Raw genomic sequence first — 19,707 nt, 5'->3', positions numbered from 1 at the left:
AGCTACGAAAAATATAGAAGAAAACTCTCTTGGTAGATAGTGGTCTACAGCTTATCATGAGATACTCTACCTCAGGCGAGCAAAACCTTGAGACTTCCTTTGTATTAGATTTTATGTACCAGCTGTTGTTTACTATAAGACCGCCACCTTGTACCGGGGCAGCCAGCCGTTTGATCCCGCCAGCGGATGGGTAGCGTATATCCAGGTTTCCGTCGTAGCCGGGCCGCGTGACCGGGAGACCTGGGGCGGGGCGGCGCACAATTGGCTCAGTGTCGCCCAGGGTAGGGGAGGGAATGGCCGGCAGGGATGTTGGTAGAGCAGGGTTGTGGTTTGTTACCACGGGGCCAGTATGAAAAAAATTAAATAATGTATGCACTTCACTGAACTGTAAGTCGCTCTGGATAAGAGCTGCTCTGCTCAATGACAAAATGTGGCCGTATCCGCCAGCTGTATATTAATGTCCATGTCGCCGTTCAGCTACCACGCACGAAAAAACATAAGATATTTTTAATGTCCCGCAGGTAGGATAACCTTAATCTTAGGTCATCCAATTTATAATGAAATGAATAACATTGGCTAATAGGATTGATGGAAGAGGCAGCTTACTCGCCGCCGCCGGATCTCATAAGGCACTCCCCACCCTACGCCCACGATCCGCTTTTTTCTGCATGCGAACGACGGGGACGTGGGCCTTTTCGGGTAGTCTGGGGTAGGATATCCTCGCGCCGAACTCCTGAACAAAAAGTAATAGTCCAATACGAGGTGAGTAATCGCTGTCCTGATATCCAGAAGCTCTTTTTGGTTATCAAGGAGACGATGGTCAGAAACATTATGTATGAATAAATTACAAATAATGCCACAAAAACACACATAATAGTACAATTGGTTAGAGGGCTGTAAAACGGGCTGCCATTCTTTTTCGCTACAAGCTGGGCCACCTGAGCCGCTGAAAAACATCCCCACAGCATGATGCTGCCTCCACCATGCTTCTCCACTGTAGGCATGGTACTGGCCAGGTGGGATAAGCGGCATGCCTGCCTTCTCCAGACGGACGCTGGGTATTCAGGCACAAAGAGTTTAATTCTTGCTTTCACTCAGACCAGAGAATCTTGTTTCTCATGGTCTGAGAGTCCTTTAGTGTTCTTTGGCAAACTCTGGCTTCAGAGCCAATAACTGAGGAGTGGCTTCCGCCTGCCACACCCATACATGCCTGATTGGTGGAGTGCTGCAGAGATGGTTGGCTCCCTAGAAAGTTCTCCCATCTCCACAGAGGAACTCTGGAGCTCTGTCAGACTGACCATCGGGTTCTTGGTCACCTCCCTGACCAAGGCCCTTCTCCCCGATTGCTTGGTTTTTGCTCTGACATGCACTGTCAACTGTGGACCTTGTATAGACAGGTGTGTGCCTTTTATAAAATCATGTCCAATCAATTGAATTTACCACAGGTGGACTCCAATTAAGTTGTAGAAACATCTCAAGGATGATCAATGGAAACAGGATGCACCTGATGAGGGAAAAAAGTATATAATACATTTTAGAATAAGGCAACAAAATGTGGAAAAAGTGAAGGGGGTCTGAATACTTTCCCAATGTGTTGTGAGCAATATGTTTGGAACATCGAATCGCAGTATCGAATCACAATACATATAGAATCGTGAGAATCTCAATAATCGTATCGTGCACGTATGTTGATAATACCGTATCGCTGGTCTCTCAGCCGTACTATATCCCTATATAGTGCACTACTATGGGGAATAGGGTGCTATTTGGGGACGCAGACGTTGTTGCTCTCTGACTGTTGGGATGGATGTGGAGGTCTATTCTGCTAGGCCTCTACTACTTCTATCTACCCTGGGATCACTGCCTATTGGGTTGAACACTTTTCAAATTGCCAGGTTTTCCAGAAATCCCGGTTGGAATCGGGTTGGGAATAAGCAGGAAAATCTGGGAATCCTCCAGTTGGGGATTTCTGGAAAACCTGGGAATTTTGGGAAAGTTAACTGAATTGTTCAACCCCTGTAGGCGTGATCCTAGGGTGGTGAGAAGAAAGAAAGGTGTGGGACTGAAAGGTGTCTCTTCTGATGCTGAAAGATTTCCAGAATAGACCTCTAACTGCCCTCCGACCCTCCGACCCTCCCACACCACCCATCCCTGATCCTGACCTGGCAGGGCTAGCGACCCGCTCCGATCCTCCCACACCACCCATCCCTGATCCTGACCTGGCAGGGCTAGCGACCCTCCGACCTCCCACACCACCCATCCCTGATCCTGACCTGGCAGGGCTAGCGACCCTCCGACCCTCCCACACCACCCATCCTGATCCTGACCTGGCAGGGCTAGCGACCCTCCGACCCCTCCCACACCACCCATCCCTGATCCTGACCTGGCAGGGCTAGCGACCCTCCGACCCTCCCACACCACCATCCCTGATCCTGACCTGGCAGGGTAGCTGACCCTCCGACCCTCCCACACCACCCATCCCTGATCCTGACCGGCAGGGCTAGCGACCCTCCGACCCTCCCACACCACCCATCCCTGATCCTGACCGGCAGGGCTAGCGACCCTCCGACCCTCCCACACCACCCATCCCTGATCCTGACCTGGCAGGGCTAGCGACCCTCCGACCCTCCCCACACCACCCATCCCTGATCCTGACCTGGCAGGGCCAGCGACCCTCGACCCTCCCACACCACCCATCCCGATCCTGACCTGGCAGGGCTAGCGACTCCTCCGACCCTCCCACACCACCCATCCCTGATCCTGACCTGGCAGGGCTACGACCCTCCGACCCTCCCACACACCACCCATCCCTGATCCTGACCTGGCAGGGCTAGCGACCACTCTGACCCTCCCACACCACCCATCCCTGATCCTGACCTGGCAGGGGCTAGCGACCCTCCGACCCTCCCACACCACCCATCCCTGATCCTGACCTGGCAGGGGGTAGCGACCCCTCCGACCCTCCCACACCACCCATCCCTGATCCTGACCTGGCAGGGCTGGCGACCCTCCGACCCTCCCACACCACCCATCCCTGATCCTGACCTGGCAGGGCTAGCGACCCTCCCGACCCTCCCACACCACCCACCCTGATCCTGACCTGGCAGGGCTAGCGACCCCCATCCCGCACCACCCATCCCTGATCCTGACCTGTAGAGGCTAGCGACCCTACTACCCTCCCACACCACCCATCCCTGATCCTGACCTGGCAGGGCTAGCGACCCTCCGACCCTCCCACACCACCCATCCCTGATCCTGACCTGGCAGGGGCTAGCGACCCTCCGACCCTCCCACACCACCCATCCCTGATCCTGACCTGGCAGGGGGCTAGCGACCCTCCGACCCTCCCACACCACCCATCCCTGGTCCTGACCTGGCAGGGCTAGCGACCCTCCGACCCTCCCACACCACCCATCCCTGATCCTGACCTGGCAGGGCTAGCGACCCTCCCGACCCTCCCACACCACCCATCCCTGATCCTGACCTGGCAGGGCTAGCTTGGGATCGTGTTTGTGTAAACAAACGTATCACTGAGATTCTATCTGCAGTGGATTCATTCATTGGAAGTAAACTATCCTAATAAACATCACCAGTGGTTCCTGATGACCAGGGCTGTCCATGTGCAGAGGTCTTCTTCTTCTCTGGTTTTCCTGTGGGGACTTGAGCCACTGTATAGGGTCAGTCTGGAGCACATTGAAAAGATGCAACAATCATTTGATAGTGATACATGGGTTGGATAGCATGGACCCACCAGACAACAGTCCAACCCACTGTCTCTCTGGTGCTCCTCTGTCAGCCATCAGCATGATACAGCCTGGTGTTACTGTTCTTAGTGCATGATGTCTCTGTGGTCTGTTGGTCTGGTCTGTTCTTAGTGCATGATGTCTCTGTGGTCTGTTGGTCTGGTCTGCTTTCCTCGCTCTGTACCAACCCTGTTCATTTGAAGACGTCGTTCTGTTTGAGCCTCATCTGTGCTGTTCTGCCTGCATGTTTTACCCATGTTTTGTTCGGTGTCGTTACATAACCTGCTGTTATCTAGAGAACATGGGCCAGCAGCCCACAGTAGTCAATTCCAAATCCTCAGGTATGGTAGAGGAAGCTTTGACTAAATCTTTCCTCCCATATTCTACTGACAGGTTGTCCTGCTCAAACTGGGACATTTATTCTCTTCCCTCTTTTCCCCCCTCTCTATTTCTGTCTCTGTCTCTCTCTCTGTCTCTCTCTCTCTCTCTCTCTCTCTCTCTCTCTCTCTCTCTCTCTGTCTCTCTCTCTCTCTCTCTCTCTCTCTCTCTCTCTCTCTCTTCTCTCTCTCTCTCTCTCTCTCTCTCTCTCTCTCTCTCTCTCTCTCTCTCTCTCTCTCTCTCCTCTCTCTCCTCTCACCGCTCCTGTATCCTCTCCCCCCCCTCTCTCGCTCTCTCCTCTCACCCCTCTGTATCCTCTCCCCCTCTCTGCTCTCTCCTCACCTCCTTATCTCTCTCCCTCCCCCTCTCTCTCTCTCCTCACCCTCCTGTATCCTCCCCCTCCCCCTCCTCTCTCTCCTCTCACCCTCTCTGTATCCTCTCCCCCTCCCCTTCTCTCTCTCACCCTCTGTATCCTCTCCCCTCCCCCTCTCTCTCCTCTCACCCTCTGTATCCTCTCCCCCTCCCCCTCTCTCCCCCTCCCCTCTCTCCTCCTGTAGGGTAAAGTGGCCCAGACAGCCTGTAGCGTCAGCGTGCAAGCACCTGTCCACGTCCTGATGCAGATGCCCTTGGACAGCGAGCTGAAGCAGATCAGCATGGGAGCCATTCAGCAGTTCAACCTGGACGTCATACAGTGTGAATGTAAGTAGAGTTAAGGGGAGTTTAGCCATGCAGTGGGAATGATTGACAACACACAGTTCAACTCCCTATCACCCCCCATGGAAACGGTCAGTGCGAGTGCTTTAACTGTGGAGGGGTAATGTCAGTGGAATGTAAGTAGAGGGGGAAATTGGTAGAGGGGGAGTTGAGCCTAATGCTGACTATGTTCCAAACGGCACCCTATTCCCTATATAGTAACTACTTTAGACCAGGACCCATAGGGTGCCATTTGGAACGCAAACGATGTCAACAGGGCGGCAGGTAGCTTAGTGGTTAAGAGCGTTGTGCCAGTAACCGAAAGGTCGCTGGTTCTAATCCCCGAGCCAACTAGGTGAAAATGTGTCGAGTGTGCCCTTGAGCAAGGCACTTAACCCTAATGCTCCTGTAAGTCGCTCTGGATAAGAGCGTCTGCTAAATGACTAAAAATAAAATAAAATACAGTGTGAATGTAAGTGGCGTTAAGGGGTAGTTACGCCCTAATGATGTTTGAACAAGAGGGATAGAGGGGGTAGAGGGGTAGAGGGGTAGAGGGGTAGAGGGATAGAGGGATAGAGGGGTAGAGGGATAGAGGGATAGAGGGGTAGAGGGATAGAGGGGTAGAGGGGTAGAGGGATAGAGGGGTAGAGGGGTAGAGGGATAGAGGGATAGAGGGGTAGAGGGTAGAGGGGTAGAGGGATAGAGGGATAGAGGGTAGAGGGATAGAGGGGTAGAGTGGGTAGAGGGGTAGAGGGATAGAGGGGTAGAGGGGTAGAGGGATAGAGGGGTAGAGGGATAGAGGGATAGAGGGATAGAGGGTAGAGGGATAGAGGGATAGAGGGGGGTAGAGGGATAGAGGGGTAGAGGGGTAGAGGGGTAGAGGGGGTGGAGGGGTAGAGGGATGGAGGGTGGAGGGATGGAGGGGTGGAGGGGGTAGAGGGATGGAGGGGTAGAGGGATGGAGGGGTAGAGGGATGTGAGGGTAGAGGGGTAGAGGGGTGAGGGTAGAGGGATGAGGGTAGAGGGATGGAGGTAGAGGGGTGGGAGGGGGTGGAGGGGTGGGGTAGAGGGATAGAGGGTAGAGGGGTAGAGGGGTAGAGGGGTAGAGGGGTAGAGGGGTAGAGGGGTAGAGGGGTAGAGGGGTAGAGGGGTAGAGGGGTAGAGGGGTAGAGGGGTAGAGGGGTAGAGGGGTAGAGGGATAGAGGGGTAGAGGGATAGAGGGATAGAGGGTAGAGGGTGGGGTAGAGGGATAGAGGGGTAGAGGGATAGAGGGTAGAGGGTGAGGGTAGAGGGATAGGAGGGATAGAGGGATGGAGGGGTAGAGGGGTGGAGGGGTAGAGGGTAGAGGGGTAGAGGGTAGAGGGATGGAGGGGTGGAGGGATGGAGGGTGGAGGGATGGAGGGGTAGAGGGATGAGGGGTAGAGGGATGGAGGGGTAGAGGGATGGAGGGGTAGAGGGGTAGAGGGTAGAGGTAGAGGGGTGGAGGGGTAGAGGGATGGAGGGGTAGAGGGATGGAGGGTAGAGGGATGGAGGGTAGAGGGGTGGAGGGGTGGAGGGAGGTGGAGGGATGGAGGGGTGGAGGGGTGGAGGGGTAGAGGGGTAGAGGGGTAGAGGGGTAGAGGGGTGGAGGGGTAGAGGGGTGGAGGGGGTGAGGGGGAGGCCTTTGATTGGGGCTTCAGAAATGGAACGTGAGTGTGTCCCAAATGGCACCTATTCCCACTATATTTCAAAGTAGTCTAAAGTAGTGCACTATAAAGGGTATATGGTACCATTCTCGGGTCTAAAGTAGTGCACTATAAAGGTATATGGTACCATTCTCTGGTCTAAAGTAGTGCACTATAAAGGGTATATGGTACCATTCTCTGGTCTAAAGTAGTGCACTATAAAGGGTATATGGTACCATTCTCTGGTCTAAAGTAGTGCACTATAAAGGGAATATGGTACCATTCTCTGGTCTAAAGTAGTGCACTATAAAGGGTATATGGTACCATTCTCTGGTCTAAAGTAGTGCACTATAAAGGGTATATGGTACCATTCTCTGGTCTAAAGTAGTGCACTATAAAGGGTATATGGTACCATTCTCTGGTCTAAAGTAGTGCACTATAAAGGGTATATGGTACCATTCTCTGGTCTAAAGTAGTGCACTATAAAGGGTATATGGTACCATTCTCTGGTCTAAAGTAGTGCACTATAAAGGGTATATGGTACCATTCTCTGGTCTAAAGTAGTCACTATAAAGGGTATATGGTACCATTCTCTGGTCTAAAGTAGTGCACTATAAAGGGTATATGGTACCATTCTCTGGTCTAAAGTAGTGCACTATAAAGGGTATATGGTACCATTCTCTGGTCTAAAGTAGTGCACTATAAAGGGTATATGGTACCATTCTCTGGTCTAAAGTAGTGCACTATAAAGGGTATATGGTACCATTCTCTGGTCTAAAGTAGTGCACTATAAAGGGTATATGTTGCCATTTGGGACACAGTCTCTGCCCTCAAAATGCCCTCCGCTAAATGGCTGTGACAGAGCAGAGATGACTGTCCTGTCTCTCTCTCTCACACACACACACACACACACACACACACACACACACGCATAAGATCCCTCTAGGAATCCACTCAGTTGGCCCTCCAAGAATCCTCCACCTGTTAGTCAGAGGAGTGACCTGTGATCTAGCCTCCACCTGTTAGTCAGAGTAGTGACCTGTGATCTAGCCTCCACCTGTTAGTCAGAGGAGTGACCTGTGATCTAGCCTCCCACCTGTTAGTCAGAGGAGTGACCTGTGATCTAGCCTCCACCTGTTAGTCAGAGGAGTGACCTGTGATCTAGCCTCCACCTGTTAGTCAGAGTAGTGACCTGTGATCTAGCCTCCACCTGTTAGTCAGAGTAGTGACCCGTGATCTAGCCTCCACTGTTAGTCAGAGGAGTGACCTGTGATCTAGCCTCCACCTGTTAGTCAGAGGAGTGACCTGTGATCTAGCCTCCACCTGTTAGTCAGAGGAGTGACCTGTGATCTAGCCTCCACCTGTTAGTCAGAGTAGTGACCTGTGATCTAGCCTCCACCTGTTAGTCAGAGTAGTGACCTGTGATCTAGCCTCCACCTGTTAGTCAGAGGAGTGACTTGTGATCTAGCCTCCACCTGTTCAGTCAGAGGAGTGACCTGTGATCTAGCCTCCACCTGTTAGTCAGAGGAGTGACCTGTGATCTAGCCTCCACCTGTTAGTCAGAGGAGTGACCTGTGATCTAGCCTCCACCTGTTAGTCAGAGTAGTGACCTGTGATCTAGCCTCCACCTGTTAGTCAGAGTAGTGACCTGTGATCTAGCCTCCACCTGTTAGTCAGAGTAGTGACCTGTGATCTAGCCTGTTAGTCAGAGTAGTGACCTGTGATCTAGCCTGTTAGTCAGAGGAGTGACTGTGATCTAGCCTCCACCGTTAGTCAGAGTAGTGACCTGTGATCTAGCCTCCACCTGTTAGTCAGAGGAGTGACCTGTGATCTAGCCTCCACCTGTTAGTCAGAGTAGTGACCTGTGATCTAGCCTCCACCTGTTAGTCAGAGTAGTGACCTGTGATCTAGCCTGTTAGTCAGAGGAGTGACCTGTGATCTAGCCTGTTAGTCAGAGTAGTGACCTGTGATCTAGCCTCCACCTGTTAGTCAGAGTAGTGACTGTACTAGCCTCCACCTGTTAGTCAGAGTAGTGCCTGTGATCAGCCTCCACCTGTTAGTCAGAGTAGTGACCTGTGATCTAGCCTCCCACCTGTTAGTCAGAGGAGTGACCTGTGATCTACCTCTCCCATGTCCCTCTGTCTGCCGCACTCTGGGCCCTGGTCCAAAGTAGTGCACTGGAAAGGGTATAGAGTGAGTGCCCTTTGGAGACTCAGTCCCTGACCTCAAAGCGACCCTCAAAGCGACCTCTGCTGAACAGCGGTGTTGTGAAGTATTTCCTCATACTCAGTCCCCCTGACCTCAACGCGACCTCTGCTGAACAGCGGTGTTGTGAAGTATTTCCTCATACTCAGTCCCTGACCTCAAAGCGACCTCTGCTGAACAGCGGTGTTGTGAAGTGTTTCCTCATCACTCAGTCCCTGACCTCAAGCGACCTCTGCTGAACAGCGGTGTTGTGAAGTGTTTCCTCATACTCAGTCCCTGACCTCAACGCGACCTCCTGCTGAACAGCGGTGTTGTGAAGTATTTCCCCTCATACTCAGTCCCTGACCTCAAAGCGACCTCTGCTGAACAGCGGTGTTGTGAAGTATTTCCTCATACTCAGTCCCTGACCTCAAAGCGACCTCTGCTGAACAGCGGTGTTGTGAAGTATTTCCTCATACTCAGTCCCTGACCTCAAAGCGACCTCTGCTGAACAGCGGTGTTGTGAAGTATTTCCTCATACTCAGTCCCTGACCTCAAAGCGACCTCTGCTGAACAGCGGTGTTGTGAAGTATTTCCTCATACTATTTTCCTACAGAGCAGGTCAGTCATCAGGTGTTTCACGGTCAAGTCATTTAGTGTTTCATGGTATACCAGTACCTCAGTAATATTACCCTATCAAAACCTCATACTTATGATACCAACATATCAGAATACCAGTACTGTTTCATATGATAGTACCAATCTAAAGAACCAGCTGGCGACTGTTATAAATGTTTATAAAGTCAGTTTTTCACTGTCATGCCATCTCTCATGTGGCAGCTGTAATCAGCCAGCCACATCACCTTCCAGCCGGCCACTCACAGATGTAATCAGCCAGCCACCTCACCTTCTAGCCATCACTCACAGATTTAATCAGCCAGCCACCTCACCTTCCAGCCATCACTCACAGCTGTAATCAGCCAGCCACATCACCTTCAGCCGTCACTCACAGATGTAATCAGCCAGCCACCTCACCTTCCAGCCATCACTCACAGATTTAATCAGCCAGCCACATCACCTTCCAGCCATCACCACAGCTGTAATCAGCCAGCCACATCACCTTCCAGCCTCACTCACAGATGTAATCAGCCAGTGGCCACCCACCTTCCAGCCATCACTCAAGAGCTAATCAGCCAGCCACATCACCTTCCAGCCATCACTCACAGCTGTAATCAGCCAGCCACTCCTCACCTTCCAGCCATCACTCACAGCTGTAAATCAGCCAGCCACATCACCTTCCAGCCGTCACTCACGATGTAATCAGCCAGCCACCTCACCTTCCAGCCATCACTCACAGATTTAATCAGCCAGCCACATCACCTTCCAGCCATCACTCACAGCTGTAATCAGCCAGCCACATCACCTTCCAGCCTTCACTCACAGATTTTATCAGCCAGCCACATCACCTTCCAGCCATCACTCACAGCTGTAATCAGCCAGCCACATCACCTTCTAGCCATCACTCACAGCTGTAATCAGCCAGCCACATCAACTTTCAGCCATCACCACAGCTGTAATCAGCCAGCCACATCACCTTCCAGCCATCACTCACAGCTGTAATCAGCCAGCCACATCACCTTCCAGCCATCACCACAGCTGTAATCAGCCAGCCACATCACCTTCCAGCCATCACTCACAGCTGTAATCAGCCAGCCACATCACCTTCCAGCCATCACTCACAGCTGTAATCAGCCAGCCACATCACCTTCCAGCCATCACTCACAGCTGTAATCAGCCAGCCACATCACCTTCCAGCCGTCACTCACAGCTGTAATCAGCCAGCCACATCACCTTCCAGTTTTTCAAATAGAATCTAGCAGGGATGGCGGGTGAAGATGCAGAACCTGATGAGTCTTCTGTTGTTACATTGGATACATTGGAGCAGCGCTCAGAGCGAGCAAAGTTGATACATTGTATCATTTAATCTCATTTAATCACAGGCCAGTCAGAGAGAGGTGTGTTTATGAGAGAGAGGTGTGTTTATGAGAGAGAGGTGTGTTTATGAGAGAGAGGTGTGTTTATGAGAGAGAGGTGTGTTTATGAGAGAGAGGTGTGTTTAGAGAGAGGTGTGTTTATGAGAGAGAGGTGTGTTTACTGAGAGAGAGGGTGTGTTTGAGAGAGAGAGAGGTGTGTTTGAGAGAGAGAGAGGTGTGTTTATGAGAGAGAGGTGTGTTTGAGATGAGAGAGAGGTGTGTTTTGAGAGAGAGGTGTGTTTATGAGAGAGAGAGGTGTGTTTGAGAGAGAGAGAGGTGTGTTTGAGGAGAGAGGTGTGTTTGAGAGAGAGGTGTGTTTATAGAGAGAGGTGTTTATGAGAGAGAGGTGTGTTTATGAGAGAGGGAGACTGAGAGAGGGAGGGAGACTGTATTATATTATACAGTGAACCGTGTGAAGTTAATTCAATATGTGTTGTATTGAGTAGAAGTGTGAATATCAGTGACAGGTTTTTGTGTAGCAAATGGGCAGAAGGTTTAATATAACAGCGTCCGGAGGACAGAGCGAAAAGGATGCTATGCCTGTGATTATCACGCTGAAACAGGAAAGGGCCTTCCCCAAACTGTTGCCACAACGTTGGAAGCACAAAATCGTAGCGTTAAGATTTCCCTTCTCTGGAACTAAGGGGCCTAGCCCGACCATGAAAAACAACCCCAGACCATTATTCCTCCCTCCACCAAACTTTAGAGTTGGCACTATGCATTGGGGCAGGTGGCGTTCTCCTGGCATCCGCCAAACCCAGATTCGTCCATCGGACTGCCAGATGGTGAAGCGTGATTCATCACTCCAGAGAACGCCTTCCACTGCCCCACAGTCCAATGGCTGTGAGCTTTACACCACTCCAGCTGACGCTTGGCATTGCGCATGGTGATCTTAGGCTTGTGTGCGGCTGCTCTGCCATGGAAACCCATTTCATGAAGCTCCGACGGACAGTTTTTGTGCTGACATTACTTCCAGAGGCAGTTTGGAACCCGTAGTGAGTGTTGCAACCGAGGACAGAATATTTTACGTGCTACGCGCTTCAGCACTCGGCGGTCCCGTTCTGTGAGCTTGTGTTGCCTACCACTTCGCGGCTGAGCCGTTGTTGTTTCTAGATGTTTCCACTTCACAATAACAGCACTTCCAGTTGACCGGGGCATCTCTAGCAGGGCTGTTTGAACTAACTGGAAAGTAACTGGTGGTGGGCCTCCTGTCCCCCATACCAGCAACACTGTGGTTACCTGGCTGGGAACGGGAAGTAACTGGTGGTGGGCCTCCTGTCCCCCATACCAGCAACACTGTGGTTACCTGGCTGGGAACGGGAAGTAACTGGTGGTGGGCCTCCTGTCCCCCATACCAGCAACACTGTGGTTACCTGGCTGGGAACGGGAAGTAACTGGTGGCGGGCCTCTGTCCCCCATACCAGCAACACTGTGGTTACCTGGCTGGGAACGGGAAGTAACTGGTGGCGGGCCTCCTGTCCCCCATACCAGCAACACTGTGGTTACCTGGCTGGGAACGGGAAGTAACTGGTGGCGGGCCTCCTGTCCCCCATACCAGCAACACTGTGGTTACCTGGCTGGGAACGGGAAGTAACTGGTGGTGGGCCTCCTGTCCCCCATACCAGCAACACTGTGGTTACCTGGCTGGGAACGGGAGTAACTGGTGGTGGGCCTCCTGTCCCCCATACCAGCAACACTGTGGTTACCTGGCTGGGAACGGGAAGTAACTGGTGGTGGGCTCCTGTCCCCATACCAGCAACACTGTGGTTACCTGGCTGGGAACGGGAAGTAACTGGTGGCGGGCCTCCTGTCCCCCATACCAGCAACACTGTGGTTACCTGGCTGGGAACGGGAAGTAACTGGTGGCGGCCTCCTGTCCCCCCATACCAGCAACACTGTGGTTACCTGGCTGGGAACGGGAAGTAACTGGTGGCGGGCCTCCTGTCCCCATACCAGCAACACTGTGGTTGCCTGGCTGGGAACGGGAAGTAACTGGTGGTGGGCCTCCTGTCCCCCATACCAGCAACACTGTGGTTACCTGGCTGGGAACGGGAAGTAACTGGTGGTGGGCCTCCTGTCCCCATACCAGCAACACTGTGGTTACCTGGCTGGGAACGGGAGTAACCGGTGGCGGGCCTCCTGTCCCCCATACCAGCAACACACTGTGGTTACCTGGTTGGGAAACGGGAAGTAACTGGTGGTGGGCCTCTTGGTCCCCATACCAGCAACACTGTGGTTACCTGGCTGGGAACGGAAGTAACTGGTGGCGGGCCTCCTGTCCCCCATACCAGCAACACTGTGGTTACCTGGCTGGGAACGGGAAGTAACTGGTGGCGGGCCTCCTGTCCCCCATACCAGCAACACTGTGGTTACCTGGCTGGGAACGGGAAGTAACCGGTGGCGGGCCCTCCTGTCCCCCATACCAGCAACACTGTGGTTACCTGGCTGGGAACGGGAAGTAACTGGTGGCGGGCCTCCTGTCCCCCATACCAGCAACACTGTGGTTACCTGGCTGGGAACGGGAAGTAACTGGTGGCGGGCCTCTGTCCCCCATACCAGCAACACTGTGGTTACCTGGCTGGGAACGGGAAGTAACTGGTGGCGGGCCTCCTGTCCCCCATACCAGCAACACTGTGGTTACCTGGCTGGGAACGGGAAGTAACTGGTGGTGGGCCTCCTGTCCCCCATACCAGCAACACTGTGGTTACCTGGCTGGGAACGGGAAGTAACTGGTGGTGGGCCTCTGTCCCCCATACCAGCAACACTGTGGTTACCTGGCTGGGAACGGGAAGTAACTGGTGGCGGGCCCTCCTGTCCCCCATACCAGCAACACTGTGGTTACCTGGCTGGGAACGGGAAGTAACTGGTGGTGGGCCTCCTGTCCCCATACCAGCAACACTGTGGTTACCTGGCTGGGAACGGGAAGTAACTGGTGGTGGGCCTCCTGTCCCCCATACCAGCAACACTGTGGTTACCTGGCTGGGAACGGGAAGTAACTGGTGGCGGGCCTCCTGTCCCCCATACCAGCAACACTGTGGTTACCTGGCTGGGAACGGGAAGTAACTGGTGGCGGGCCTCCTGTCTCATACCAGCAACACTGTGGTTACCTGGCTGGGAACGGGAAGTAACTGGTGGTGGGCCTCCTGTCCCCATACCAGCAACACTGTGGTTACCTGGCTGGGAACGGGAAGTAACTGGTGGTGGGCTCCTGTCCCCCGTACCAGCAACACTGTGGTTACCTGGCTGGGAACGGGAAGTAACTGAGTGGTGGGCCTCCTGTCCCCCATACCAGCAACACTGTGGTTACCTGGCTGGGAACGGAAGTAACTGGTGGCGGGCCTCCTGTCCCCCCATACCAGCAACACTGTGGTTACCTGGCTGGGAACGGGAAGTAACTGGTGGCGGGCTCTCTGTCCCCAATACCAGCAACACTGTGGTTACCTGGCTGGGAACGGGAAGTAACTGGTGGCGGGCCTCCTGTCCCCCATACCAGCAACACTGTGGTTACCTGGCTGGGAACGGGAAGTAACTGGTGGTGGGCCTCCTGTCCCCCATACCAGCAACACTGTGGTTACCTGGCTGGGAACGGAAGTAACTGGTGGGGGCCTCCTGTCCCCATACCAGCAACACTGTGGTTACCTGGCTGGGAACGGGAAGTAACTGGTGGCGGGTCTCTGTCCCCATACCAGCAACACTGTGGTTACCTGGCTGGGAACGGGAATAACTGGTGGCGGGGCTCCTGTCCCCATACCAGCAACACTGTGGTTACCTGGCTGGGAACGGGGAAGTAACTGGTGGCGGGCCTCCTGTCCCCCATACCAGCAACACTGTGGTTACCTCGGCTGGGAACGGGAAGTAACTGGTGGTGGGCCTCCTGTCCCCCATACCAGCAACACTGTGGTTACCTGGCTGGGAACGGGAAGTAACTGGTGGCGGGCCTCCTGTCCCCATACCAGCAACACTGTGGTTACCTGGCTGGGAACGGGAAGTAACTGGTGGCGGGCCTCCTGTCCCCCATACCAGCAACACTGTGGTTACCTGGCTGGGAACGGGAAGTAACTGGTGGCGGGCCTCCTGTCCCCCCATACCAGCAACACTGTGGTTACCTGGCTGGGAACGGGAAGTAACTGGTGGCGGTCTCTGTCCCCCGTACCAGCAACACTGTGTTACCTGGCTGGGAACGGGAAGTAACTGGTAGGCGTTCTCCTGTCCCCCATACCAGCAACACTGTGGTTACCTGGCTGGGAACGGGAAGTAACTGGTGGCGGTCCTGTCCCCCATACCAGCAACACTGTGGTTACCTGGCTGGGAACGGGAAGTAACTGGTGGCGGGCCGTCCTGTCCCCCATACCAGCAACACTGTGGTTACCTGGCTGGGAACGGGAAGTAACTGGTGGCGGGCCTCCTGTCCCCCATACCAGCAACACTGTGGTTACCTGGCTGGGAACGGGAAGTAACTGGTGGCGGGCCTCCTGTCCCCCATACCAGCAACACTGTGGTTACCTGGCTGGGAACGGAAGTAACTGGTGGCGGGCCTCCTGTCCCCCATACCAGCAACACTGTGGTTACCTGGCTGGGAACGGGAAGTAACTGGTGGCGGGCCTCCTGTCCCCCATACCAGCAACACTGTGGTTACCTGGCTGGGAACGGAAGTAACTGGTGGCGGGCCTCTGTCCCCCATACCAGCAACACTGTGGTTACCTGGCTGGGAACGGGAAGTAACTGGTGGCGGGCCTCCTGTCCCCATACCAGCAACACTGTGGTTACCTGGCTGGGAACGGGAAGTAACTGTGGCGGGCCTCCTGTCCCCCATACCAGCAACACTGTGGTTACCTGGCTGGGAACGGGAAGTAACTGGATGTGGGGCCTCCTGTCCCCCCATACCAGCAACACTGTGGTTACCTGGCTGGGAACGGGAAGTAACTGGTGGCGGGCCTCCTGTCCCCTCTATACCAGCAACACACTGTGGTTACCTGGCTGGGAACGGGAAGTAACTGGTGGCGGGCCTCCTGTCCCCCATACCAGCAACACTGTGGTTACCTGGCTGGGAACGGGAAGTAACTGGTGGCGGGCCTCCTGTCCCCATACCAGCAACACTGTGTTACGAACGGAAGTAACTGGTGGCGGGCCTCCTGTCCCCCATACCAGCAACACTGTGGTTACCTGGCTGGGAACGGGAAGTAACTGGTGGCGGGGCCCTCCTGTCCCCCATACCAGCAACACTGTGGTTACCTGGCTGGGAACGGGAAGTAACTGGTGGCGGGCCTCCTGTCCCCCATACCAGCAACACTGTGGTTACCTGGCTGGGAACGGGAAGTAACTGGTGGCGGGCCTCCTGTCCCCCATACCAGCAACACTGTGGTTACCTGGCTGGGAACGGGAAGTAACTGGTGGCGGGCCTCCTGTCCCCCATACCAGCAACACTGTGGTTACCTGGCTGGGAACGGGAAGTAACTGGTGGCGGGCCTCCTGTCCCCATACCAGCAACACTGTGGTTACCTGGCTGGGAACGGGAAGTAACTGGTGTGGGCCTCCTGTCCCCCATACCAGCAACACTGTGGTTACCTGGCTGGGAACGGGAAGTAACTGGTGGCGGGCCTCCTGTCCCCCCATACCAGCAACACTGTGGTTACCTGGCTGGGAACGGGAAGTAACTGGTGGCGGGCCTCCTGTCCCCCATACCAGCAACACTGTGGTTACCTGGCTGGGAACGGGAAGTAACTGGTGGCGGGCCTCCTGTCCCCCATACCAGCAACACTGTGGTTACCTGGCTGGGAACGGGAAGTAACTGGTGGCGGGCCTCCTGTCCCCCTACCAGCAACACTGTGGTTACCTGGCTGGGAACGGGAAGTAACTGGTGGCGGGCCTCCTGTCCCCCCATACCAGCAACACTGTGGTTACCTGGCTGGGAACGGGAAGTAACTGGTGGCGGGCCTCCTGTCCCCCATACCAGCAACACTGTGGTTACCTGGCTGGGAACGGGAAGTAACTGGTGGCGGGCCTCTGTCCCCCATACCAGCAACACTGTGGTTACCTGGCTGGGAACGGAAGTAACTGGTGGCGGGGCCTCCTGTCCCCATACCAGCAACACTGTGGTTACCTGGCTGGGAACGGGAAGTAACTGGTGGCGGGCCTCCTGTCCCCCCATACCAGCAACACTGTGGTTACCTGGCTGGGAACGGGAAGTAACTGGTGGCGGGCCTCCTGTCCCCATACCAGCAACACTGTGGTTACCTGGCTGGGAACGGGAAGTAACTGGTGGCGGGCCTCCTGTCCCCCATACCAGCAACACTGTGGTTACCTGGCTGGGAACGGGAAGTAACTGGTGGCGGGCCTCCTGTCCCCCATACCAGCAACACTGTGGTTACCTGGCTGGGAACGGGAAGTAACTGGTGGCGGGCCTCCTGTCCCCCATACCAGCAACACTGTGGTTACCTGGCTGGGAACGGGAAGTAACTGGTGTCGGGCCTCCTGTCCCCCATACCAGCAACACTGTGGTTACCTGGCTGGGAACGGGAAGTAACTGGTGGCGGGCCTCCTGTCCCCCATACCAGCAACACTGTGGTTACCTGGCTGGGAACGGAAGTAACTGGTGGCGGGCCTCCTGTCCCCCATACCAGCAACACTGTGGTTACCTGGCTGGGAACGGGAAGTAACTGGTGGCGGGCCTCCTGTCCCCCCATACCAGCAACACTGTGGTTACCTGGCTGGGAACGGGAAGTAACTGGTGGCGGGCCTCCTGTCCCCATACCAGCAACACTGTGGTTACCTGGCTGGGAACGGGAAGTAACTGGTGGCGGGCCTCTGTCCCCCATACCAGCAACACTGTGGTTACCTGGCTGGGAACGGGAAGTAACTGGTGGCGGGCCTCCTGTCCCCCATACCAGCAACACTGTGGTTACCTGGCTGGGAACGGGAAGTAACTGGTGGCGGGCCTCCTGTCCCCCCATACCAGCAACACTGTGGTTACCTGGCTGGGAACGGGAAGTAACTGGTGGCGGGCCTCCTGTCCCCCCATACCAGCAACACTGTGGTTACCTGGCTGGGAACGGGAAGTAACTGGTGGCGGGCATCCTGTCCCCCCATACCAGCAACACTGTGGTTACCTGGCTGGGAACGGGAAGTAACTGGTGGCGGGGCCTCCTGTCCCCCCATACCAGCAACACTGTGGTTACCTGGCTGGGAACGGGAAGTAACTGGTGGCGGGCCTCCTGTCCCCCCATACCAGCAACACTGTGGTTACCTGGCTGGGAACGGGAAGTAACTGGTGGCGGGCCTCCTGTCCCCCATACCAGCAACACTGTGGTTACCTGGCTGGGAACGGAAGTAACTGGTGGCGGGCCTCCTGTCCCCCATACCAGCAACACTGTGGTTACCTGGCTGGGAACGGGAAGTAACTGGTGGCGGGCCTCCTGTCCCCCCATACCAGCAACACTGTGGTTACCTGGCTGGGAACGGGAAGTAACTGGTGGCGGGCCTCCTGTCCCCCATACCAGCAACACTGTGGTTACCTGGCTGGGAACGGGAAGTAACTGGTGGCGGGCCTCCTGTCCCCCATACCAGCAACACTGTGGTTACCTGGCTGGGAACGGGAAGTAACTGGTGGCGGGCCTCCTGTCCCCCATACCAGCAACACTGTGGTTACCTGGCTGGGAACGGGAAGTAACTGGTGGCGGGCCTCCTGTCCCCCATACCAGCAACACTGTGGTTACCTGGCTGGGAACGGGAAGTAACTGGTGGCGGGCCTCCTGTCCCCCATACCAGCAACACTGTGGTTACCTGGCTGGGAACGGGAAGTAACTGGTGGCGGGCCTCCTGTCCCCCATACCAGCAACACTGTGGTTACCTGGCTGGGAACGGGGAGTAACTGGTGGCGGGCCTCCTGTCCCCATACCAGCAACACTGTGGTTACCTGGCTGGGAACGGGAAGTAACTGGTGGCGGGCCTCCTGTCCCCCCATACCAGCAACACTGTGGTTACCTGGCTGGGAACGGGAAGTAACTGGTGGCGGGCCTCCTGTCCCCATACCAGCAACACTGTGGTTACCTGGCTGGGAACGGGAAGTAACTGGTGGCGGCCTCCTGTCCCCCATACCAGCAACACTGTGGTTACCTGGCTGGGAACGGGAAGTAACTGGTGGCGGGCCTCTGTCCCCCCATACCAGCAACACTGTGGTTACCTGGCTGGGAACGGGGAAGTAACTGGTGGCGGGCCTCCTGTCCCCCATACCAGCAACACTGTGGTTACCTGGCTGGGAACGGGAAGTAACTGGTGGCGGGCCTCCTGTCCCCATACCAGCAACACTGTGGTTACCTGGCTGGGAACGGGAAGTAACTGGTGGCGGGCCTCCTGTCCCCATACCAGCAACACTGTGGTTACCTGGCTGGGAACGGGAAGTAACTGGTGGCGGGCCTCCTGTCCCCCCATACCAGCAACACTGTGGTTACCTGGCTGGGAACGGGAAGTAACTGGTGGCGGGCCTCCTGTCCCCATACCAGCAACACTGTGGTTACCTGGCTGGGAACGGGAAGTAACTGGTGGCGGGCCTCCTGTCCCCCATACCAGCAACACTGTGGTTACCTGGCTGGGAACGGGAAGTAACTGGTGGCGGGCCTCCTGTCCCCCCATACCAGCAACACTGTGGTTACCTGGCTGGGAACGGGAAGTAACTGGTGGCGGGCCTCCTGTCCCCCATACCAGCAACACTGTGGTTACCTGGCTGGGAACGGGAAGTAACTGGTGGTGGGCCTCCTGTCCCCCATACCAGCAACACTGTGGTTACCTGGCTGGGAACGGGAAGTAACTGGTGGCGGGCCTCCTGTCCCCATACCAGCAACACTGTGGTTACCTGGCTGGGAACGGGAAGTAACTGGTGGGGCCTGCCTGTCCCCCATAACCAGCAACACTGTGGTTACCTGGCTGGGAACGGGAAGTAACTGGTGGCGGGCCTCCTGTCCCCATACCAGCAACACTGTGGTTACCTGGCTGGGAACGGGAAGTAACTGGTGGCGGG

The 19,707-nt window shown here is 55.3% G+C and overlaps 1 pseudogene; it reads left to right on the top strand.

Annotated features, from left to right (window-relative positions):
• LOC123486381 overlaps nucleotides 1-19,707 on the top strand; it is a 102,377-nt pseudogene that overhangs the window by 56,310 nt on the left and 26,360 nt on the right.

Source organism: Coregonus clupeaformis, unplaced genomic scaffold (genome assembly GCF_020615455.1).
Source record: "Coregonus clupeaformis isolate EN_2021a unplaced genomic scaffold, ASM2061545v1 scaf1185, whole genome shotgun sequence".
Lineage (NCBI taxonomy): Eukaryota > Metazoa > Chordata > Actinopteri > Salmoniformes > Salmonidae > Coregonus > Coregonus clupeaformis.
Note: the sequence above shows the minus strand (reverse complement) of the source record. Positions and strands in the feature narration are given on the sequence as shown.